General features: G+C 41.6%; 1 protein-coding gene and 1 long non-coding RNA gene across 2 annotated transcripts in view; one reads left to right on the top strand and one right to left on the bottom strand.

Annotated features, from left to right (window-relative positions):
* LOC106603823 (follistatin-related protein 4) overlaps positions 1-26,580 on the bottom strand; it is a 270,553-nt gene that overhangs the window by 193,610 nt on the left and 50,363 nt on the right. The window lies entirely within an intron of this gene.
* On the top strand, positions 14,443-15,676 carry LOC106603824 (uncharacterized). Its single transcript, XR_001328516.2, has 3 exons — positions 14,443-14,492; positions 14,728-14,799; positions 15,086-15,676. It is a non-coding gene; the product is annotated as an uncharacterized lncRNA (long non-coding RNA).

Below are 26,580 nucleotides of genomic sequence, written 5' to 3'. Positions count from 1 at the left end.
TTGTTGTTGTGGGAATGGCTTTCCATCCATCAATGTCATCCAACTGCACTGTCCTCAATACAAAGTGTAGGGTTCCTCCCAAATGGCACCCTGTTCCCTTTTTAGATCCAGCAAGTAGCCTCTGGCCAAGTCATTCAGGCCAAAGTAGTACACTATATAGGGAATAGAGTGCCATTTGGGTCAAACCCATTGTCCACCTCCCAACCAATAAAACCAATTACTACACCTTTGCTCTCATTTTTTCTGATATACATACACGGCAGAGTCTTATGAGGAGGCCTGAAAAGTGGGACCTACAGGGCTTTCAAAAAGTATTCATACATTCCACATTTTGTTGTTACAGCCTGAATTGAAAATGGATTAAACATATTTTTTCTCTCATCTACACACAATACCCCATAATGACAAAGTGAAAACATGTTTTTAGAAATGTTAGCAAACGTACTGAAAATGAAATAAAAAAAGATTTACACCCCTGAGTCAATACATTGTAGAAGCACCTTTTGTGGCAATTACAGCTGTGAGTCTTTTTGCACACCTGGATTGTACAATATTTGCCAATTATTATTTAAAACATTCTTTAAGCTCTGTCAAGTTGATTGTTGATCATTGCTAGACAGCCATTTTCAAGTCTTGCCATAGATTTTCAAGCCAATTCAAGTCAAAACTGTAACTAGTCAACTCAGGAACATTCAATGTCGTCTAGGTAAGCAACTTCAGTGTAAATTTGGTGTTGTTTTTTAGGTTAATATCCTGCTGAAGGGAATTCGTTACCCGATGTCTGTTGGAAAGCAGACTCAACCAGATTTTCCTCTAGAATTTTGCCTGTGCTTATTGCTGTATTCCGTTTATTTTTATCCTGAGAAATTCCCTAGTCCTTGCCGATGACAAGCATACCAATAACATGATGCGGCCACCAACATGCTTGAAAATATGAAGAGTGGTACTCAGTGATGTGTTGTGTTTTTTGGATTTGCCCCAAACACATTTTTTGCAGAATTACTTAACCTCTCTTGGGTAGGGGGCAGTATTTTGACGTCCGGATGAAAAGCGTGCCCGTAGTAAACTGCCTGCTACTCAGGCCCAGAAGGTAGGATATGCATATTATAAGTAGATTTGGATAGAAAACACTCTGACGTTTCTAAAACTGTTTGAATGATGTCTGTGAGTATAACAGAACTCATATGGCAGGCAAAAACCTGAGAAAAAAATCCAACCAGGAAGTGTGGAAATCTGAGGTTTGTAGTTTTTCAAGTGATTGCCTATCTAATATACATTGTCTGTGGGGTCATTTTGCACTTCCTAAGGCTTCCACTAGATGTCAACAGTCTTTAGAACATTTTTTCATGCTTCTACTGTGAATAGGGGGAGAATATCGCTGAAGTTTGAGACTTTTATTTCCCTCACCAACTTTAAACATCAGCTATCTGAGCAGCTAACAAATCGCTGCAGCTGTACATAGTCCATCTGTAAATAGCCCACCCTATCTACCTACCTCATCCCCTTACTGTTTTTATTTTATTTACTTTTCTGCTCTTTTTGCACACCAGTATCTCTACATGCACATCTTCATATGCTCATTTATCACTCCAGTGTTAATATGCTAAATTGTAATTATTTGCTCCTATGCCCTATTTATTGCCTACCTTCTCATGCCTTTTGCACACACTGTATATAGACTTCCTTTTTTCTACTGTATCGTTGACTTGTTTATTGTGTTATTGGCTTGTTTGTTTACTCCATATGTAACTCTGTGTTGTTGTCTGTGTCACACTGCTTTGCTTTATCTTGGCCAGGTCGCAGTTGTAAATGAGAACTTGTTCTCAACTTGCCTACCTGGTTAAATAAAGGCGAAATACATTTTAAAAAAAAAGGTGTGTCCCTTTTCATTTCTGAAGACAACGGAATCGTCCGGTTGGAATATTATGGAAGATTTATGATAAAAACATCCTAAAGATTGATTCTATACATCGGTTGACATGTTTCTACGAACTGTAATATAATATAATAACTTTTTGTCTGAACTTACTGTGCAAGCACAGTGCATTTGGATTACTTGACTGAACGCACAAACAAAATGGACATAAAGATGAACTTTATTGAACAAAACGAACATTTATTGTGGAACTGGGATACCTGGGAGTGCATTCCGATGAAGATCATCAAAGGTAAGTGAATATTTATAATGTTATTTCTGACTTCTGTTGACTCCAAAATGGTGGGTATCTGTATGGCTTGCTTTGATGTCTGAGCGCTGTACTCAGATTATTGCAAAGTTTGCTTTTGCCGTAAAGCATTTTTTAAATATGACAGAGCGGTTGCATTAAGGAGAAGTGTATCTATAATTCTTTGAATAACAGTTGTATATTTTATCAACGTTTATGATGAGTATTTCTGTAAATTGATGTGCTCATTCACCGGAAGTTTTGGGAGGCAAAACATTTCTGAATATTACACGCCATTGTAAAATGGGGTTTTTGGATATAAATATGAACTTTATCGAGCAAAACATGCATGTATTGTATAACATGAAGTCGTATGAGTGCCATCTGATGAAGATCATTAAAGGTTAGTGATTCATTTTAGCTGTATTTCTGGTTTTTGTGACGCCTCTCCTTGCTTGGAAAATGGCTCTGTGGTTTTTCTTGTCTAGGCGCTGTCCTAACATAATCTAATGTTATGCTTTCGCCGTAAATCCTTTTTGAAATCGGACACTGTGGTTGGATTAACGAGAAGTGTATCTTTAAAATGGGATACAATAGTTGTATGTTTGAGAAATTTGAATTATGAGATTTTTGTTGTTTTGAATATGGCGCCCAGCTATTTCACTGGCTGTTGGCGAGTGTGTCCCGCAGCTAGCGTCCCACATACCCCAGAGACGGGGTATGTGCCTTGTTGCAAATAGGATGCATGTTTTGGAATATTGTTATTTTGTACAGCACACGTGTCAAACTCATTCCACAGAGGGCCCAGTGTCTGTGGGTTTTCACACCTCCCTTGATTTATGAATTAGGTCACTAAGTAGAAAGGAACTTCCCACACTTGGTTGTCTATGGCTTAAATGAAAGGAGAAAACAAAAACCTGATGTCACTTGGCCCTCCACGGAATGAGTTTGACACCCCTGCTGTACAGGCTTCCATCTTTTCACTCTATGGTTTAGGTTAGTACTGTGGAATAACCAATGCTGTCGATCCATCCTCAGTTCTCATATCACAACCATTAAACTAAGGAACTGTTTTAAAATCAGTGGCCTCATTGTGAAATCAATTAGAAGTTTCCTTCCTCTCTGGCAACTGAGTTAGGAAGGACACCTGTATCTTTATAGTTACTGGGTGTATTGATACACCACACAAAGCCTATATAATAACTTCAACTTGCTCAAAGGGATATTCAGCGTCTGCTTTTTATTTTTACACATCTACCAATCGGTGCCCTTCTTTGCGAGGTAATGAAAAACCTCCCTGGTCTTTGTACTTGAATCTGTGCTTGGAATTCACTATTCGATTGAGGGACCTTACAGATAATTGTATGTGTGGGGTACAGAGACAGGGTAATCATTAAAATTATTGAACATGGAATGAGTCCATGCAACTTATTATGCAATTTGTTAAGCACATTTCTACTCCTGAACTTAGAGTTACCATAACAAAGGGGTTGAAAACTTATTGAGAAGACATTTCAGCTTTTCATTTTTTATACATTTACTACAAACAAAATTCCACTTCGACATTATGGGCTATTGTGACCGAAAATCTCTATTTAATCAATTTTAAATTCAGGCTGTAAAACAACCAAAAAAGTATAGGGGTGTGAAGACTTTCTGAAGGCACTGTACTTGCTGGAGCTATGCTAAATTTGCCTTTGGGCGCTAGCCTCAGCTCATTCATTTCCATACACTGGCAAAGTCACTAGAAACTTCAGAGAGATTTAGGGTGACTTTGGGGTTAACCTCTAAGTGAGGCTACTTTGCGCCTACCTAATCCAATAAAGATCAATATCTCTACCTTGGCACTGAAGTAGATGTGAGAGCTGGACCTGCGGAGCTGGGAAGCTGCAAACTGCTCTCAGCAGCTTGGGGTCTGGCTGGGCTGCATGGGGAGGGAGCCCCAAACAGGCAACAGCTATAGAGGACCGATGTTCATTGTTATTTTATAGGCTGATATGCCAAATAGAAGCATTCACTATTTATGGTCATAATGTTGGTGGTCCAAGTAAATCATGTTTTATATGAATTGTGCATCCCAAATGGCACCATACTCCCTATACCCTAAATACTTTAGCTCTATGGGGCCTGGTCAAAAGTAGTGCAATATGGGTAATAGGGTGCCATTTGGGACGTATCCTATTCCATGTCAACCTATAAATCAAATCCATTTTTATTAGTCACATGCACTGAATACAACAGGTGTAGACCTTACAGTGAAATGCTTACTTACGAGCCCCTAACCAACAATGCAGTTAAAAAAAATATGGATAAGAATAAGAAATACAAATAACAAGTAATTAATGAGCAGCAGTAAAATAACAATAGCGAGACTATATACAGGGGGGTACCGGTACAGAGTCAATGTGCGGTGGCACCGGTTTTTAAGGTAATATGTACAGGTAGGTAGAGTAATTAAAGTGACTATGCATAGGTGATAACAACAGAGAGTAGCAGCGGTGTAAAAGAGGGGGGGCAACGCAAATAGTCTGGGTAGCCATTTGATTAGATGTTCAGGAGTCTTATGGCTTGGGGGGTAGAAGCTGTTCAGAAGCCTCTTGGACCTAGACTTGGCGCTCCGGTACCGCTTGCCGTGCGGTAGCAGAGAGAACAGTCTATGACTAGGGTGGCTGGAGTATTAGACCATTTTTAGGGCCTTCTTCTGACACCTCCTGGTATAGAGGTCATGGATGGCAGGGAGCTTGGCCCCAGTGCCCGCAGCATGTGATGTACTGGGCTGTTCACACTACCCTCTGTAGTGCCTTGCGGTCAGAGGCCAAGCAGTGCCATACCAGGCAGTGATGCAATCAGTCAGGATGCTCTTGATGGTGCAACTGTAGAACCTTTTGAGGATCTGAGGACCCATGCCAAATCTTTTGAGTCTCCTGAGAGGGAATAGGTTTTGTCGTGCCCTCTTCACGACTGTCTTGGTGTGCTTCGACCATGTTAGTTTGTTGGTGATGTGGACACCAAGGAACTTGAAGCTCTCAACCTTCTCCACTGCAGCCCCGTTGATGAGAATGGGGGCATGCTCGGTCCTCCTTTTCCTGTATTCCACAATCATCTCCTTTGTCTTGATCACGCTTAGGGAGAGGTTCTTGTCCTGGCACCACACGGCCAGGTCTCTGACCACCTCCCTATAGGCTGTCTCATCATTGTCGGTGATCAGGCCTACCACTGTTGTGTCATCTGCAAACTTAATGATAGTATTGGAGTCGTGCCTGGCCATGCAGTTGTGGGTGAACAGGGAGTACAGGAGGGGACTGAGCACGCACCCCTGAGGGGCCCCTGTGTTGAGGATCAGCGTGGCGGAAGTGTTGTTACCTACCCTTACCACCCGGGGGTGGCCCGTCAGGAAGTCCAGGATCCAGTTGCAGAGGTAGATGTTTAGTCCCAGGGTCCTTAGCTTATTGATGAGCTTTTGGGGTGCTATGGTGTTGAACGCTGCGCTGTAGTCAATGAAAAGCATTCTCACATAGGTGTTCCTTTTGTCCAGGAGGGAAAGGGCAGTGTGGAGTGCAACAGAGATTGCATCATCTGTGGATCTCTTGGGGCGGTATGCAAATTAAGTGGGTCTAGGGTTTCTGGGGTAATGGTGTTATGTGAGCCATAACCAGCATTTCAAAGCACTTCATGGCTACAGACGTGAGCGCTACGGATCGGTAGTCATTTAGGCAGGTTACCTTAGTGTTCTTGGGAACAGGCACTATGGTGGTCTGCTTAAAACATCTTGGTATTATAGACTCGAACTGCGAGAGGATGAAAATGTCCATGAAGACACTTGCCAGTTGGTCAGCTCATGCTCGCAGTACACGTCCTGGTAATCCATCTGGCCCTGCAGACTTGTGAATGTTGACCTGTCTAAAGGTCTTACTAACATCGGCTAAAAAGGTAGAAGTGACGTAATGAAAGAGTCCTGGAATAACCAGGGCTGCTGTGCCAGCTAGCATGTCCATCCCCTCAAGTTGCTATTTCAACATGGACCTATTCCTCAAGACAAGTTAAGGCAGGATGGGTTTGCCAGAATAAGTTGCTTCCCCTTTAATCCAAATATTGGAAGATGAAAAATGCTAAGCCATTAACTGCTCTTCCCCGCTACCTGCCATCTCTCTCTAGACAAATATTTAAAATATTAAAACTTTATTGAAAAATGTTGTGTTTGAATCATGTGTGATCTATCTGTCTGACAGCCCTGTATAACTCCATATTTCTCCATCCATTATTTCTCCATCCCTGGCTGACTAAATAATATTGAGATATGATATCAATTATAAATGAATGTAATTACACATTGAACATTATTCCCTCTAATAAGACAAAGTGATGGAATAGAGGCTTTTTATTACTATGCCAGCAGCATGTCCATCTTCGGCTATGCATTATATTGTGAAGAGTAAAATTACTATCAATTTAGGCTTGCGTTAATATATTGCTTCAAATCTTTCTCTCAGAGTCATTTTGATGTGTCATCCTGCTAAGAGCATGAGAGAGAGAGGGAGAGAGAGAGAGAGAGAGAGAGAGAGAGAGAGACTTTATTAACACATTTAACTTTCTGTCACACTGCGTTACTGTGCAGGCCACTGGATGTCAGAGCAGCCTCACCACTCTCCAATAGAGGGAATTAGATACTGTAGCAAGCATTTACATGCATGACTTTACTCCTCACATACTGCTAAATGCAATATTCATACTTTGCAGTTTAAGAAAATGCTTTTGTTTTTTCCTTAACAACATGAGGGTTTCTACAAGTCCTCTGGTAGTAAATGTGCACAAATAAATGTTCTAATATGTTATTTGTCACATGCTTCATAAACAACAGGTGAAGACTAACAGTGAAATGCTTACTTAAAGAAAACAGAAATAGAGACACGAGGATTAAATACACAGTGAAAAATGAATAACAATAACAAATAAAAATAACATGGTTATATACAGGGAGTCAATGTGCAGGGGTATGAGGTCATTGAGGTAGCTACAGTATGTACATATAAACTCAGCCAAAAAAGAAACGTACTATCACTGTCAACTGTGTTTATTTTCAGCAAACTTAACATGTGGAAATATTTGTATGAACATAACAAGATTCAACAACTGAGACAAACTGAACAAGTTCCACAGACATGTGACTAACAGAAATGGAATAATACGTCCTTGAACAAAGTGAGGGTCAAAATTAAAAGTAACAGTCAGTATCTGGTGTGACCACCAGCTGCATTAAGTACTGCAGTGCATCTCCTCTTCATGGACTGCACCAGATTTGACAGTTCTTCCTGTGAGATGTTACCCCACTCTTCCACCAAGGCACCTGCAAGTACACGGACATTTCTGGGGTGAATGACCCTAGCTCAAATCCTCCGATCCAACAGGTCCCAGACGTGCTCAATGGGATTGAGATCCGGGCTCTTCGCTGGCCATGGCAGATCACTGACATTCCTGTCTTGCAGGAAATCATGCATAGAACGAGCAGTGTGGCTGGTGGCATTGTCATGCTGGAGGGTCATGTCAGGAAGAGCCTGCAGGAAGGGAACCAAATGAGAGAGGAGGATGTCTTCCCTGTAACGCACAGCGTTGAGATTGCCTGCAATGACAACAAGTGCAGTCCGATGATGCTGTGACACACCGTCTCAGACCATGACGGACCCTCCACCTCCAAATCGATCCCGCTCCAGAGTACAAGCCTCGATGTAACACTCATTCCTTCGACGATAAACGCAAATCCGACCATCACCCCCGGTGAGACAAAACCACGACTCGCCAGTGAAGAGCACTTTTTGCCAGTCCTGTCTGGTCTAGCGACGGTGGGTTTGTGCCCATAGGTGGGTTTGTGCCCGTTGGGTGCGTTTGTGCCCGTTGTTGTCAGTGATGTCTGGTGAGGACCTGCCTTAAAGTCCTCAGAACAGCCTTTCAAAGCCTATTGCGGACAGTCTGAGCACTGATGGAGGGATTGTGCGTTCTTGGTGTAACTCAGTCAGTTGTTGTTGCCATCCTGTACCTGTCCCGCAGGTGTGATGTTCGGATGAACCAATCCTGTGCAGGTGTTGTTACACGTAGTATGCCACTGCGAGGACAATCAGCTGTCCGTCCTGTCTCCCTGTAGCTCTGTCTTAGGCGTCTCACAGTATAGACATTGCAATTTACTTCCCTGGCCACATCTGCAGTCCTCATGCCTCCTTGCAGCATGCCTAAGGCACGTTCACGCAGATGAGCAGGGACCCTGGGCATCTTTCTTTTGGTGTTTTTCAGAGTCAGTAGAAAGGCCTCTTTAGTGTCCTACGTTTTCATAACTGTGCCTTTAATTGCCTACAGTCTGTAAGCTGTTAGTGTCTTAATGACCGTTCCACACGTGCATGTTCAATAATTGTTTATGGTTCATTGAACAAGCATGAGAAACATTGTTTAAACCCTTTACAATGAAGATCTGTGAAGTTATTTGGATTTTTATGAATTATCTTTGAAAGACAGGGTCCTGAAAAAGGGCCGTTTATTTTTTTCGCTGAGTTTAGGTAGGGGTAAAGTGTTTAGGCAACGGAATAGATAATAGACAGTAGCAGCAGCATATGTGGTGAGTGTATGTGTGTCTGTGTGTGTGTTGGGGTGTCAGTGTAAGTATGTGTGAGTGTGTTGTTTCACTCCAGTGTGTGTGTGCCAGTGCAAGAGAGTTAGTGCAAAAAAGGGTCAACGCAAGAAGTCCGGGTAGCCATTTGATGAGCTATTTAGCAGTCTTGTTTAGCAGTCTTATGGCTTGGGGGTAGAAGCTGTTCAGGGTCCTGTTGGTTCCAGACTTGGTGCACTGGTACCACTTGCTGTGAGGTATCAGAGAGAACAGTCTATGGCTTGGGTGGCTGGAGTCTTTGAAAAAATGTTTGGCCTTCCTCTGACACCGCCTGGTATAGAGGTCCTGGATGGCAGGGAGCTTGGCCTCAGCGATGAACTGGGCCGTATTCATCACCCTCTGTAGCGCCTTGAAGCAGCTCTAGCCTTTAGCTCAGTGTGGATGTTACCCATAGCTTCAGGTAGGGGTATGAACACTACATGACCAAATGTATGTGGACACCTACTCGTCGAACATCTCATTCCAAAATCATGGGCATTAATATGGAGTTGTTTCCCCCTTTGCTGCTAAAACAGCCTCCACTCTTCTGGGAAGGCTTTCCACTAGATGCTGGAACATTGCTGCGGGGACTTGATTCCATTCAGCCACAAGAACATTAGTGAAGTTGGGCATTCCAAGTCGGCGTTCCAATTCATTCCAAAGATGTTAGATGGGGTTGAGGTCAGTGCTCTGTGCAGGAAAGTTCTTCCACACCGATCTCGACAAACCATTTCTGTATGGACTTCGCTTTGAGCACGGGGCATTGTCATGCTGAAACAGGAAAGGGACCTCCCCAAACTGTTGCCACAAAGTTGGAAGCACAGAATAGTCTAGAATATCAGCAGCTGTAGGGGAAAGATTTTCCTTCACTCGAACTAAAGGCCCTAGCCAGAACCATGAAAAACAGCCCACTGCTCCAAGTCCAATTGCGGCGAGCTTTATACCACTCCAGCCGACGCTTGGCATTGCGCATGGTGATCTTAGGCTTGTGTGCAGCTGCTCGGCCATGGAAACCCATTTCACAAGAACAAACAGTTATTGTGCTAATGTTGCTTCCAGAGGCAGTTTGGAACTTGGTAATGAGTGTTACAACTGAGAACAGATGATTTTTACGTGCTAAGCACTTCAGCACTCGGCGATCACATTCTTTGAGCTTGTGTGGCCTACCACTTCACGGCTCAGTGGTTGTTGCTCTTAGCCTGTTGAGGGTAGGGGGCAGTATTTGCACGGCCGGATAAAAAACGTACCCGATTTAATCTGGTTATTACTACTGCCCAGAAACTAGAATATGCATATAATTATTGGCTTTGGATAGAAAACACCCTAAAGTTTCTAAAACGGTTTGAATGGTGTCTGTGAGTAGAACAGAACTCATATGGCAGGCAAAAACCTGAGAAGATTCTGTACAGGAAGTGCCCTCTCTGACCATTCCTTGGGCTTCTTGAATCTCTTTATTTAAAATGTAGGATCTTTGCTGTAACGTGACACTTCCTACGGCTCCCATAGGCTCTCAGAACCCGGGAAAAAGCTGAATGATGTCGAGGCAGCCCCTGGCTGAAAAACATTAGCGCCTTTGGTAAGTGGTCTATCAGAGGACAATGAGACTGAGGCGCGTGCACGAGGCGACCCCATGTTTTTATTTTCTCTCTCTTTGAACGTAAACACAGTTTCCCGGTCTGAATATTATCGCTTTTTTACGAGAAAAATGGCATAAAAATTGATTTTAAACAGCGGTTGACATGCTTCGAAGTACGGTAATGGAATATTTCAAAAGAATTTGTCACGAAACGCGTCGGGCGCTTCACCCTTCTTTACACTTCGGATAGTGTCTTGAACGCACTAACAAAACAGAGGATATTTGAACATAACTATGGATTATTTTGAACCAAACCAACATTTGTTATTGAAGTGGAAGTCCTGGGAGTGCATTTTGACGAAGAACAGCAAAGGTAATACAATTTTTCTTATAGTAAATCTGACTTTGGTGAGGGCTAAACTTGGTGGTTGTCTAAATAGCTAGCCCTGTGATGCCGGGCTATCTACTCAGAATATTGCAAAATGTGCTTTCACCGAAAAGCTATTTTAAAATCGGACATAGCGAGTGCATAAAGGAGTTCTGTATCTATAATTCTTAAAATAATTGTTATGTTTTTTGTGAACGTTTATCGTGAGTAATTTAGTAAATTCACCAGAAGTTTGGGGGGGGGGGTATGCTAGTTCTGAACGTCACTTGCTAATGTAAAAAGCTGGTTTTTGATATAAATATGAACTTGATTGAACAAAACATGCATGTATTGTATAACATAATGTCCTAGGATTGTCATCTGATGAAGATCATCAAAGGTTAGTGCTGCATTTTGCTGTGGTTTGGGTTTATGTGACATTCTATGCTAGCTTGAAAAATGGGTGTCTGATTATTTCTGGCTGGGTACTCTGCTGACATAATCTAATGTTTTGCTTTCGTTGTAAAGCCTTTTTGAAATCGGACAGTGTGGTTAGATTAACGAGAGTCTTGTCTTTAAAATGGTGTAAAATAGTCATATGTTTGAGAAATTGAAGTAATAGCATTTCTAAGGTATTTGAATAACGCGCCACGGGATTCCACTGGCTGTTACGTAGGTGGAACGATTTCGTCCCACCTACCCTAGAGAGGTTAGACGTTTCCACTTCACAATAACAGCACTTACAGTTGACCTGGGCAGCTCTAGCAGGGCAGCAATTTGACGAACTGACTTGTTGGAAAGGTGGCATCCTATGATGGCGCCACGTTGAAAGTCACTGAGCTCTTCAGTAAGGCCATTCTACTGCCAATAGTTGTCTATGGAGATTGCATGGCTGTGTGCTCGATTTATACACATGTCAGCAACAGGTGTATAATCAACTCATTTGAAGGGGTGTCCACATACATATTGTACATATAGTGTACATACGGTCACTGTGGGGACGACTTCATCGATGCACTTATTAATGAAGTCAGTGACTGATGTGGTAAATTCCTCAATGTTATTGGATGAACCCCGAAACCTATTCCAGTTTGGCTAGCTTAATATCGACTTCATCGGACCACTTCCGTACTGAGCGCATCACTGGTACTTCTTGTTTGAGTTTTTTCTTGTAAACGGGAGGATAGAGTTATGGTCTGATTGCAAAATGGAGGGTGAGGGAAGACCTTGTATGCATTTCTGTGTATGGCGTAAAGTTGATCTAGAGTTTTGTCACCTCTAGCTGCACAGATGACATGCTGGTAAAAATGAAGTAAAACGGATGTTATTTTCCCTGCATTAAAATCACAGGCTACGGAAACGCCAATTCTGAATGTGCATTTTCTTGTTTGCTAATGCCAGCATCAGTTTGAGGAGGTGTCACAAGAATTTTCAATCCCAATGATGATAATTACAATCACTATAGCTTAGATCCAATTCTCCAGAGGTTGTAAGGCCCTGGTTAATATAAGAATTAGACAAAGTCCCAGAATTCTGCAAAAGGTTAGTTCTTTATTCAGAGAGCTCTCCCAATCATACAAGCACATAGCCTTTTATACCTTACATTTGGTCATACCATATGTCATACCCCTTATCAATGCCCCTCCTCTTCTTTAACACTGTCAATGCTTATTTACAAGTCTTCTCCAACACATACAGTGGGCAAAAAAGTATTTAGTCAGCCACCAATTGTGCAAGTTCTCCCACTTAAAAAGATGAGAGAGGCCTGTAATTTTCATCATAGGTACACGTCAACTATGACAGACAAAATGAGAAACAAAAATCCAGAAAATCACATTGTAGGATTTCTAATGAATTTATTTGCAAATTATGGTGGAAAATAAGTATTTGGTCACCTACAAACAAGCAAGATTTCTGGCTCTCACAGACCTGTAACTTCTTCTTTAAGAGGCTCCTCTGTCCTCCACTCTTTACCTGTATTAATGGCACCTGTTTGAACTTGTTATCAGTATAAAAGACACCTGTCCACAACCTCAAACAGTCACACTCCAAACTCCACTATGGCCAAGCCCAAAGAGCTGTCAAAGGACACCAGAAACAAAATTGTAGACCTGCACCAGGCTGGGAAGACTGAATCTGCAATAGGTAAGCAGCTTGGTTTGAAGAAATCAACTGTGGGAGCAATTATTAGGAAATGGAAGACATATAAGACCACTGATAATCTCCCTCGATCTGGGGCTCCACGCAAGATCTCACCCCGTGGGGTCAAAATGATCACAAGAACGGTGAGCAAAAATCCCAGAAGCACACGGGGGGACCTAGTGAATGACCTGCAGAGAGCTGGGACCAAATTAACAAAGCCTACCATTCAGTAACACACTACGCCGCCAGGGACTCAAATCCTGCAGTGCCAGACGTGTCCCCCTGCTTAAGCCAGTACATGTCCAGGCCCGTCTGAAGTTTGCTAGAGAGCATTTGGATGATCCAGAAGAGGATTGGGAGAATGTCATATGGTCAGATGAAACCAAAATAGAACCTTCTGGTAAAAACTCAACTCGTCGTGTTTGGAGGACAAAGAATGCTGAGTTGCATCCAAAGAACACCATACCTACTGTGAAGCACGACTGATCCGTGTAAAGGAAAGAATGAATGGAGCCAGGTATCGTGAGATTTTGAGTGAAAATCTCCTTCCATCAGCAAGGGCATTGAAGATGAAACATGGCTGGGTCTTTCAGCATGACAATGATCCCAAACACACCGCCCGGGCAACGAAGGAGTGGCTTCGTAAGAAGCATTTCAAGGTCCTGGAGTGGCCTAGCCAGTCTCCAGATCTCAACCCCATAGAAAATCTTTGGAGGGAGTTGAAAGTCCGTGTTGCCCAGCGACAGCCCCAAAACATCACTGCTCTAGAGGAGATCTGCATGGAGGAATGGGCCAAAATACCAGCAACAGTGTGTGAAAACCTTGTGAAGACTTACAGAAAACGTTTTACCTGTGTCATTGCCAACAAAGGTTATATAACAAAGTATTGAGATAAACTTTTGTTATTGACCAAATACTTATTTTCCACCATAGTTTGCAAATAAATTAATTAAAAATCCTACAATGTGATTTTCTGGAGAAAAAAATTCTCATTTTGTCTGTCATAGTTGAAGTGTACCTATGATGAAAATTACAGGCCCCTCTCATATTTTTAAGTGGGAGAACTAGCACAATTGGTGGCTGACTAAATACTTTTTTGCCCCACTGTACATTGCTTATCATATCCTGCAACATGTTACATAATCTACTGCAAGCCTAATGGTTTGACCTCCTTCCTGTTATCAGTTTCACAGTGGTCACAAGTTGTCTGTCACAAGTTCCTTTTTTCCTCTGCACACACTGTCTCGCCTATATTGCTAAATAGTAAAGTCTTAACTTGTCCTACGCACACACATTAGAGAATTTTAGTCTTATGATTCAAATACATTTCACTCCATTATATAGTAACAGGGTGGAATACTTTAAGTCATTAGCTTAAACATATTATCAGGAGGTAAATAGATAGCTACAAAAAATATAGATGTAAACTCTCTTGGTAAATATTATGGTGTGCAGCTAATCATGAGGTATTCTAACTCAGGCAAGCAAAAACACGAGACTTCCATAATATTAGAGATTGCGCACCAGCTGTTAAAAAAGAGAAACACCCCTCCTCCCTTCATCTTACCCCGAGTCTGCTGTACGGTTACGATGCATAGAAAAACCAGCGAGGTGTGTATTATCCATGTTCTCGTTCAGCCACAACTCTGACAAACACAGGATATTACAGTTTTTCAGGTCCCGTTGATAGGATAGTCTCGAACGGAGCTCATCCAGTTTGTTTTCAAGCGACTGTACATTCGCCGAATAGAATAGATGGCAATGGTGGTCTATTTGCTGGCCGACGTAGTTTCATCAGGATGCCACTTCGCCTATTTCTTTCACCGCTGTTTCCTCTATCGATTAGGGCCTGGTCCGGAGGAAGCAGAACGTCCAGAGCTTCCAACTCGTTGAAGTAGAAATTTTTATACAAATCGAGGTTAGTGATCGCTGTTTTCGGTCACAGGAAATGACAGCAGAGACATTATGTACAAAAAAAAGTTGAGATCAACGTAAGAAAAACACAAAATAGCATCTTGCCACAAGTTTGTTTTAATTGTTTTGTCCCCTTGTAAAAGTAACAATCCTACACTTTAGTCATTCCCAGGTCACTGACATGCTCAGAACATGGCCAATGAACACAGAGGACAAAGGAATCAAGAAACACTAAAAAATGCAAGAGGCAGTGGTTGGTCACAGTGTTTTCTCTCTCTTTTACTCGACAGACCTGACTGCTAACATCCTCCCTGATACTGCTTTGCACACCTCAGGGACAACTTAAGAGACTCATGTATTTTTCATCAACTAAACCCCCCTCTCCAAACAGAGAGAGCACAGGATAACGACATGGCCAACAATTATACATCCCACACAGACTGGTGGAGGAGGAGAAGACTGCAAGAGAGCTAACTCCAGCGTTAAAATATTCACAGACAGCATTATTAATATTTAATATTCTACTAAATCTGCTTTATTGTTACCAAGCTAAGCAGTATATAAATCAAGTTCTCTCAGCAGCCGAAAAGGAAAAGAGGGAGGGATGGAGAAGGCAGAGAGGTGTGTGCGTGTGTGCGTGCGTACATGTGTGAGAGAGAGAAAGAGAAAGAGAGAGAGAGGAAAAGAGAGAGAGACTGCTTCCATACTATTATGAATGCATATGCTGTGATCAATGTCATGTTGGTAAATTGCCATTAGACGGAGGCCCTACCAGGTGCACTCAGAATAATAAATCCTAAGTAATGAGCGCCGATCTCAGATCTGTGGAAGGAAATGACTCGTCTTTAACTGGCACACAGAGAGAGAGAAAGAGAAAGAGAAAGAAAAAGAGAACGATGAGGAGGAGAAAGAGAGAGATGAGGAGGAGAAAGAGGGAGGGAGAAAGAGAGAGATGAGGAGAGATGAGGAGAAAGCGAGAGAGAGATGAGGAGAGATGAGGAGAAAGAGAAATGAGGAGAAAGAGAGAGAGAGAGAGATGAGGAGAAAGAGAGAGATGAGGAGAAAGAGAGAGAGGGAGAGAGAGAGAGATGGGGAGAAAGAGAGATGAAGAGTAGAAAGAGGGAGAGATGAGGAGAAAGAGAGAGATGAGGAGAAAGAGAGAGATGAGGAGAAAGAGGGAGAGATGAGGAGAAAGAGAGAGAGATGAGGAGAAAGAGAGAGAGAGATGAGGAGAAAGAGAGAGAGAGATGAGGAGAAAGAGAGAGAGATGAGGAGAAAGAGAGAGATGAGGAGAAAGAGAGAGATGAGGAGAAAGAGAGAGAGAGAGAGATGAGGAGAAACAGAGAGTGATAGAGAGAGAGAAAGAGGGAGAGAGAGCGAAAGAGAGAGAAAGAGGGAGAGAGAGCAAAAGAGAGAGAAAGAGAGAGAGACTTCTCTACAGCTCAGCACTACCCACTACACATATCTCACACAGAATGACTGGGAAGGTACTGTTTAACTAACTATAAAACAATTACTGAAATGACAGTGATGATTACAAACAGGCATAGCTGTAATGGAAGTCATGGTAGTGATTATGATATAAAACGATGTATATGGAATAGTGTTCTCGAAAGCAATAAAAGTGCAATATTACCCCAAAAATGGGATGTAAATCATGTGTGACTGCGCCATCTTGGTTGCCAGATTGACCTCTGTGCAGCTTAACAATGCAGTGTTATACTACACAGTATAATAGGGCTGTAGAATACATTTCAGTTGATTCGTTTCTTTGTGGCATATGTTCTTACAGATAAGATACATGTCTTTAGATTATTATATCTGTGACATGTAACTGCCAGGACTATATCTGTTATCACACTATAGTTATCCTATGCAGACATGTATGCCGTGATTTCATTTAGCGTTTCCCTTGCAGATGCCCTTACCCAGTGACACGCCTAATTCATTCTCTGGCCCATTTCTGTGGACGGTATTCTTAACTGCCGCTATTGAGGTGAGGAGCCTTACTCTGGGGTCCTACAACGATCCCACACCAGGGATCCTTCCTGCCCACTTCTGCCCATGCTATTTGCACAAATTGCTCCATTTGTGTTTGAATATGAAATACATTTGCCAAAAGCAATAAAGGCTCTCCCCTGAGAGGGTTGAGATGTGAGTGATATTGCTTCTTTACAGCATTATTAGCTGTAAGGGTAAGAAGGCTATAATGCATGTAATTGTGTGAAAAACTGAAATCTTGATTACTTCTGTACATCTTAAAACCCCCTAGGGCAGCCTTTCCCAAACTCGGTCCCCGGGACCCCAAGGGGTACACGTTTTGGTTTTAGTTTTTTGCCCTAACACTACAGCTTCATGATTTAGTGATTATTTGAATCAGCTGTGTAGTGGTAGGGCATAAAATCAAATGTGCAGACCTTCGGTTCTGAGGACCGAGTTTGGGAAACCCTGCCTAAGCCTGGAGGGGGCTAAGCCTGGGGTGGTTCTACTAAGTTAACATATGGAATTGTTTTAAGATGGTCATACTCAGGATCATTTAGCTACTTGATATAGAATTTTCGCACCCCTTTAGGTATCCAAAAAATATACAGTACCAGTCAAATGTTTGGACACACCTACTCATTCAAGGGTTTTTCTTTCATTTTACTATTTTCTACATTGTACAAAAATTGTGAAAACATCAAAACTTGGAAATAACACATATGGAATCATGGAGTAACCAAAAAAGTGTTAAACAAATCAAAACATATTTTATATTTGAGATTCTTCAAAGTAGCCACCCTTTGCCTTGATGACAGCTTTGCACACTCTTGGCATTCTCTCAACCAGCTTCACCTGGAATGCTTTTCCAACAGTCTTGAAGGAGTTCCCACATATGCTGAGCACTTGTTGGCTGCTTTTCCTTCACTCTGTGGTCCAACTCATCCCAAACCATCTCAATTGGGTTGAGGTTGAGTGATTGTGGAGGCCAGGTCATCTGATGCAGCCTTTCATCACTCTCCTTCTTGGTAAAATAGCCCTTACACAGCCTGGAGGTGTGTTGGGTCATTGTCCTGTTGAAAAACAAATGATAGTCCCACTAAGCGCCAACCAGATGGGATGACATATCACTGCAGAATGCTGTGGTAGCCATGCTGGTTAAGTGTGCCTTGAATTCTAAATAAATCACTGACAGTGTCACCAGCAAAGCACCCACACCATCACAACTCCTCCTCTGTGCTTCATGGTGGGAGCTACACACGTGGAGATCTTCCGTTTACCTACTCTGCGTCTCACAAAGACGGAACTAAAAATCTCAAATTTGGACTCATCAGACCAAAGGACAGAATTCCACTGGTCTAATGTCCATTGCTCGTGTTTCTTGGCCCAAGCAAGTCTCTTCTTATTATTGGTGTCCTTTAGTAGTGGTTTCTTTGCAGCAATTTGACCATGAAGATTCACACAGTCTCCTCTGAACAGTTGATGATGAGATGTGTCTGTAACTTGAACTCTGTGAAGCATTTATTTGGGATGCAACTGAACTTATCCTCTGCAGCAGAAGTAACTCTGGGTCTTCCTTTCCTGTGGTGGTCCTCCTGACAGCCAGTTTCATCATAGCGCTTGTTGGTTTTTGCGACTGCACTTGAAGAAACATGTAAAGTTCTGCTGTAGCAGATGTGGAAAGCAGACATTGGTGGATGCAGTGGATAGAGATGCAGTCCATACAAAAATATCTAGCTTACTCAGATTTTGATGCGGATTTGTTAATTATGCCACTTACACTGACATTGACTGTAGGGGGTTTAAGCTCATTTTCAAGTGATACTATGTGATTGGTACATGATTATATAGTGTTTGTTTTGAGGATTTCCAGTGAACATTTTGGGGGATTCTTACAGTAACAACTTATGATGACAGAAATGTCATGACAGAAATAAATGATCAACCATGCTGTCAAGGAAGACCAAACAGATGACATACCCATACTGTAAGCCTAATGAGCCAAGCAAGCCAACATTCAATCTATTATCAGGGCCATGGATGTGTTCCAAATGACACCCTCTTCCATATATAGTTCATGACTTCTGACCAGTGTCCATAGGGCTAACCTTAATTTAACTAGGCAAGTCAGTTAAGAACAAATTCTTATTTTCAATGACAGCCTAGGAACAGTGGATTAACTGCCTTGTTCAGGGGCAGAACAACAGATTTTTACCTTGTCAGCTCAGGGATTTGATCTTGCAACCTTTCGGTTACAAATCCAACACGCTAACCACTAGGCTACCTGCCACCCAAGATATTGGTTTCCCCTATCCATCTGTAACTGTTTTCACAACATACTTATGAAAAATCCAGAACCAGCCATAGAATAGCTGGCAAATCTTTTGAATAGGGTGTAGTAACAACAGATAACATTAGTTAACATTAGTTAGCTAGATAAGGTTAGCATGCTAGCTAGCTACATTGACAGCTGTCAGTGCCCTACTTGTTATTTCTCCTCTCCACATGGAAGTCACCCACAATGTTCCCATCCCCAATTTGTGAACATGTATTAGCAGCCTGCGTCATTCTTCGGAGGTGGAGACTAAAGGAACATTTCTGCTTTAGGAAAGGAATTACTTTGAAATAGGGGCGGCATTGCTCTCTGGGGGGGACCTTTAAGAGAAAGTAATCTAAAAGTAATAAGATTGCGTTACTGAGTTGGGGTAATCCAAAAGTGATGTTACTGATTACAATTTTGGACAGGTAACTGTAACGGATTACATTTAGGAAGTAACCTACCCAACCCCTCTGGTCCAGGTGATTTATGGATGACTCACTGCAGATTCTCTCTCTCTCTCTCTCTCTCTCTCTCTCTCTCTCTCTCTCTCTCTCTCTCTCTCTCTCTCTCTCTCTCTCTCTCTCTCTCTCTCTCTCTCTCTCTCTCTCTGACATGGAAGTCCTCTGTGGGTGTTATTGGTGAAATAATGTTCTCCTACTCTCAGGTAAAGGGAGAGAACGTGCTCAACGCGTAAACAAATAAAATGGTGCTTGGAACCAAAATTAGGCAGGTAAAGGCAAAAAAGTATTGTTGTGAGAGTAAGTGAGAGAATGCCTGTAAGTGAGAGAATGCCAACACAATCAGTGTCAAACTCTACCTCCCTTCCACCCACACAGCCTTGTTTTTGGGCTGGTGGTTACCATGCTTAGTCCTCACTGTGGCAACACGCTAGCTACATAGCCATGCTAGAAATGAATGCTTTTGTCTTCTAAGTCTCCTACTTTCATAAGACAATATGCTGTCTTTTCATATTTTAGTCAGTCTTGTGATTAACTTTAAACATTGAGTTTCGTACAGTTTTTTGTGTGGTTTATTTGCACTTTAAACAATTATTTTGAGGACATAAATTCCCCCTGGGCTGCCATCTCTTCTCAGAGGAGGGATCCTAATGGCATGGATGATGAAGAAATATCTCTGTATGATACAGTAAGCCACACCGCGCTGGGCTGCTTTCAAATAGTTCCCCTGAGGTTCTCTACCCGTCTCTCCAAACTCCATCTCCCTACCTCTCACTACCTATCACTCTTATGCCATTAAACCATAGACATAAAATAATATGTCTGTTTGGTATTTTATTAGGATCGCCATTAGCTATTACAAAAGCAGAAGCTACTCTTCCTGGGATCCTCACAAAACATGAAACATCACATAATACAGAACATTAATAGACAAGAACAGCTCAAGGACAGAACTACATACATATCAATGCATACACACAAACTATCTAGGTCAAATAGGGGAGAGGCGTTGTGCCGTGAGGTGTTGCTTTATCTGTTTTTTGAAACCAGGTTTGCTGTTTATTTGAGCAATATGAGAAGGAACGGCGTTCCATGCAATAATGGCTCTATATAATATTGTATGCTTTCTTGAAGTTGTTCTGGATTTGGGGACTGTGAAAAGACCCCTGGTGGCATGTCCGGTGAGGTAACTGTGTGTGCCAGAGCTGTGTGTAAGTTGACTATGCAAACAATTTGGTATTTTAATGTCTTATGCGACAACCCAGGGCATTGTTTTAAAATGGGTAAACATTTATTGTTAGATATGTGGAGTGGAAATCAGTGAAGGCTGGTGGGAGGACCTATAGGAGGACGGGCTCATTGTAATGGCTGGAATGGAATTAATGGAACAGTATCAAACACATCTAACATATGGAAACCACCTGTTTGACTCCGTTCCATTAATTCCATTCCAGTCATTACAATGAGCCCGTCCTCCTATAGCTCCTCCCACCAGCCTTCACTGATTTCCAGCCTCCTCTGGTGGAGATGTTACAGCTCATCCCTTGGCAGTGATAGGGCAGGGTTATTTGAGGTTTATGTCAATTATAGTTTGTGTCCCAAATGGCACCCTCTTCCCTTTATAGGTAGGCCGTCATTGTAAATAACAATTTGTTCTTAACAGGCTTGCCTAGTTAAATAAAGGTAAAATAAATATTTGACTTTGTTATATATTAGGCTCCTGAGTGGCACAGCAGTCTAAGGCACTGCATCTCAGTGCTAGAGGTGTCACTCCAGACACCCTGATTCAAATCCAGGCTGTATTACAACTGGCCGTGATTGGGAGTCCCATAAGGCGGTGCACAATTGGCCCAGCGTCATCTGGGTTTGGCCAGTGTAGGCTGTCATTGTAAATAAGAATTTGTTCTTACTAGTTAAAAAAAATGTTTTAATGATCTCAGAAGTTTTGGCATCTTCCATAAATTGCATCCGCAAATCCGCCATAGAAATAGAAAGAATAAGATTAAGCTCCGGTAATCAAATCAAATCCAATTTTATTGGTCACATATATTTAATAGATGTTATTGCAGGTGCAGCGAAATGGTTGTGTTCCTCGCTCCAACAGTGCAGTAGTATCTAACAATTCACAACAACACACACAAATCTCAAAATAAAAGAAGGGAATTAAGAAATATATAATATTAGAATGAGCAATGTCAGAGTGGCATTGACTAGAATACAGTAGAATACACTATATACATATGAAATGAGTAAAACAGTATGTAAACATTATTAAAGTGACTAGCATTATTAGCTGTAAGGGTAAGAAGGCTATAATGCATGTAATTGTGTGAAAAACTGAAATCTTGATTACTTCTGTACATCTTAAAACCCCCTAGGGCAGCCTTATGTACATAGGGCAGCAGCCTCTAAGGTGCAGGATTGAGTAACCGGGTGGATAGCATGGTTCTCACAGCTAGGGGAAGTGAAATGATAGGCTACAATGACTTTGCTCATGATGTATGCCGCAATTGATATGCAACAACACCCTGAGCGCATCGGACACAAAACGAAAACTCCAATACTTGATGTAACAACAGCACAAAATAGATGAACAAGTTTGTGGAATCTTCTTTCGCGGGTGCCTTTTCATTATAGGAGACACTTGTGATTTCTAGCTGCACCAATCAAAGCAATGGAGTGTGGTCAAAACCATTCATCTTGAGGTGACGTGTGGATCGGGGTTCCAAAATGCAATCATATCACAGCGAAAAGCTGTAGCCAGAGACGGAAGAGAATCACCCCACTCACTGTTTTTTTCTGGTTCAAGGAAAGTCAATGAACTAAGTAGACCAGACCCAGCTGCTATTGCATTGGTGTCTATGGGAGACCCACCCCGTTAAGTAGACTGAAACTAACCATTATTATCAATGGTAAACGGCCTAGTGAGTGATCTTAATTTATCCACCATCTTTGATGTATCCAAAGTTTATTGCTCAGCTCAGTTGCGACACATACTTTGTAGGTGTTTCTGATTAATAAACAATGCCATGCTGGTGGGTTTTACCATTCAAATAAAACCCAGCCCTGAAACGTAGGCTAAAAATAATTGAAAGTCATTTCATAGAAAAAGACACGTCATTGGCATGAATTTGCACGAAGCGGGCAGTGCGGTTTTATCACCTCAAGCCCAAATATATCATACTTGTAGTAAAATGATGACTTATTGACTTACATCGTTGTACAACATTATGGGTAAGCTCTAACCATTGTCTTTCAGCTCAAAAAAGTGTATTTCTACTGGTGTGGGCATTTAGCGCAGACAAAGTCATAAAATCTGATTCTAAACCTAACCTAACCCCAACTACACTGCTAACACTAATGCCTAAACCTAACCTTCAATTAAGACCTTCAATTAAGAACAGGGAACTTGTCTGTTGGCCCTGCATTAAAGACCAAAATTGGTTAAAGAAAATTGTGATAAATAAAAAAAGTATACCAGTTTCATTTAAGGACCAGAAAATGTACAGCTGTGCCATATAGATTGCAAAATAGTTGGAAAGAGATTTGATGTATAGATTCCATGGCACATGGTTTATGAACTGATACACAAAATGACACCGGATTCAAAATGTCGTTTTTTGATTTAAATGATTATACAAAATTCTAGCAACCAATATAATGTTATATATATGGGGGAAACAACCATCTCAGCTCTGCAGATGTTGCTGTGAAGAGACAGAATCATTAGATCATTTATTTTGGTACTGTGCATTGTAGCTTGTTTTTGGTCGCAGGTTCAGGAGGAATGGCTGAAGAATTGCAACATTTACCCGGAGCTAAGTCTGTAAATAGCACTGCAGGGTGATTTTGCAGTCCTAGTCAATCGATCAATAGTAAAATAATACTCGCAGCAAACATGTTTATCTTTAATTTACAATCTGTAGAAACTATGAGAAGAGAAGGTTCATAACGTTTGTGAAACATCACAGCACAGTTGAAAAAAATATGAAAGGATGCAGACAATTACATTGATGGAAGCCACAGTTTATCTACAATATTAAAGCTGATCTACACACAAAGAAAAGACCAAAAAGCACATTTTTGTTTTCATACATTTTTACAATAGCCAATTTTGACTTTGCAGCTGGCCAATCTTGCAGAAAGCGCTCAGTTGTGCCTCTAGGACAAGACTCATCCCAATAAACTCCAACCTGCTCAAGAGGCATTGAAGAAGACAACAATTACTATTACCAATAAAACAACTTCTATTGGAGAATAAATCAATGTTAGAGTTTACATAGCTGGCTGTAAATGGATGCTGCATTTTACTTTATGGGTTGGTTAAGTAGGCTTCTTCTAACCCATTGCTTTCTCCTACAGGTAATAATACGATTAGGCTATATCTTTACTTAGAAAAAAATAGAGGCTGTCAGATTTCCGGTCATTCCAATTAATGTAATGATACCCCTTGATCTTGGAAATGGAGATTAGCCACATTGTTTTACTTGAGCAAACCCCGAAACTAAAGACTAATTAGCCTAATCTGTTTTTGATTTTGTTATCATGGAGGGTTGATTGGGCTCATTGCTTTCAGTTGTAAAATAAATGCTGCTCTCAGAATGGCATGCTTTGAGCACTACCAAAACTTGTTTTTGAAAGTATGGAGCACAATACCATGGGGGAGTTTAGAAGGGAGGAACTCAAACTTTTATTCCATAGGCTGGGATCCGCACAATGCAACTGTTGAAAGATCATTTTTCACTGGCTGTCCACTGGTTCTGTTGCAAAAAGTTCCTTAAACGGCAGCAAACAGGGTGGGTCCTACCTGAATTTGTCCAATAGAAACGCTCTTTTTGCTCTGTTTGCTTCTGTTTGGTTCTTAAATGGTAAACAGCTTCCATAATGAATACACCACTGCTCGTAAAAATAATGATTGATAGGCAGCTTAAACTTCTTCAGATCAACCATAATTGGGTTAAAATACACATACATTTGTGAACAGCCATCCACAACAACCACAATCTCTAAGGCTCAAATAAATGAGAGAGCAGCAGTGTGATTCACATCAATGTGCTATGTAGCCTAGATATCAATAATAAAGTGATATCAGTATTGCCTGTAGACTACACCACTGACATCATCCTTACCACCAAGCGTTTATCCAAGTTGGATCATCTTTGGATGCCAACAGCAGTCGCACCATTGGAAGACATAGCTTGGACTGTAGCATACAAAAGCCTATTCCTGCATTTGGTGTGTCATCGTAGTGGTCTCTGATTTGTGGTCAGACGGGAGAGGGTATGCGGACACGCCTGGTGCCCAAAATGTATGACGTTGTCGTGCAGCAAGAGATGAGTGGATACGAACAGATTGGGTTCAGTCAGTTATCCTAATGAGCCTTCCCCAGCTAGCTAGTTTGTTTGTCACTAGAAACTTCAGTAAGACTTTTAAAAAAAAGTTAACATTTATTTAACAAGGCAAGTCATTTAAGAACAAATTATTATTTAGAATGACAGCCTAGGATCAGTGGGTTAACTGCCTTGTTCAGGGCAAGAACAACAGATTTTTACCTAGTCAGCCCAGGAATTTAATCTTGCAACCTTTTGGTTACTGGCCCAAAGCTCTAACCACTAGGCTACCTGCCACCCGGTAGATGTTAATGCCGTAGTTGTACATGTTCACTGAAAATCAATACAATAAATGTGCTTTAGCTGTCACCCTGGCCTGATATTGGCTACACTATCTCCTTACTGCAGGACAGCGGAGGACCGAGCGAAGGACACTCTGTGCCCTGTGTTGTTGTGTTGCCGGCTTGCAGCACAAACTCTTCCCATTGACCAGTAGACAGTATCACGGTGACATCCAGTTGGTTATTTACTGCTAATATTACAAGTTCATTCTCGTGTAGACTGCTATCCTACTTGATATATAATTGGGTGGGATGGAACAAATAGGCCACGTAGCTACCGCCAGCAACATGTGATACAGCCACAGGATGCTTATGAGGGGAGGATGGCTCATTATGTGGCGGCAGGTAGCCTAGTGGTTAGAGTGTTGGACTAGTAACCGAAAGGTTGCAAGATCGAATCCAAGGTAAAAAATTGGTTGTTCTGCCCCTGAACAAGGCACTGTTCCTAGGCTGTCATTGAAAATAAGAATTTGTTCTTAACTTACTTGCCTATGTAAATAAAGGTAAAATATATATAATGAACAGAACAGAGCAAATGGAATAGCATTTAACACGTGGAAACCATTTATATTCCACTGATTCTGCTCCAGCCATTACCACAAGCCCATCCTCCCCAATTAAGATGCCACCAACGTCCTGTGGATACAGCTGCCCAGTGAAGCAACTGCTTCCCATTGGGAAGCAACAGTTGGAACTGGAAAGCACCTTGATACAACACCGTTGCACTGGTCATTCACACCGGCTTGACGTTACGTTCATTTATTGGCATGTCATGGTGACATCCAGGTGGTGAACAATATTACAAGTTATTAAAAAAAAAAACGTTTTTATTTCACCTTTATTTAACCAGGTAGGCTAGTTGAGAACAAGTTCTCATTTACAACTGCGACCTGGCCGAGATAAAGCAAAGCAGGGTGACACATACAACAACACAGAGTTACACATAGAATAAACAAACATACAGTCAATAATACAATAGAAAAAGTCTATATACAGTGTGTGCAAATGAGGTAGGATAAGGGAGGAAAGGCAACAAATAGGCCATGGTGGTGAAGTAATTGCAATATAGCAATTAAACACTGGAATGGTAGATGTGCAAAAGATGAGTGTGCAAGTAGAGATACTGGGGTGCAAAGGAGTAAGATAAATAAATAAATAAATACAGTATGGGGATGAAGTAGTTGAATGGGCTATTTACAGATGGGCTATGTACAGGTGCAGTGATCTGTGAGCTGCTCTGACAGCCGGTGCTTAAAGCTAGTGAGGGAGATATGAGTCTCCAGCTTCAGTGATTGTTTTGCAGTTCGTTCCAGTCATTAGCAGCTGAGAACTGGAAGGAAAGGCGGCCTAAGGAAG

This window comes from Salmo salar, chromosome ssa04 (assembly GCF_905237065.1).
Source record: "Salmo salar chromosome ssa04, Ssal_v3.1, whole genome shotgun sequence".
NCBI lineage: Eukaryota > Metazoa > Chordata > Actinopteri > Salmoniformes > Salmonidae > Salmo > Salmo salar.
Note: the sequence above shows the minus strand (reverse complement) of the source record. Positions and strands in the feature narration are given on the sequence as shown.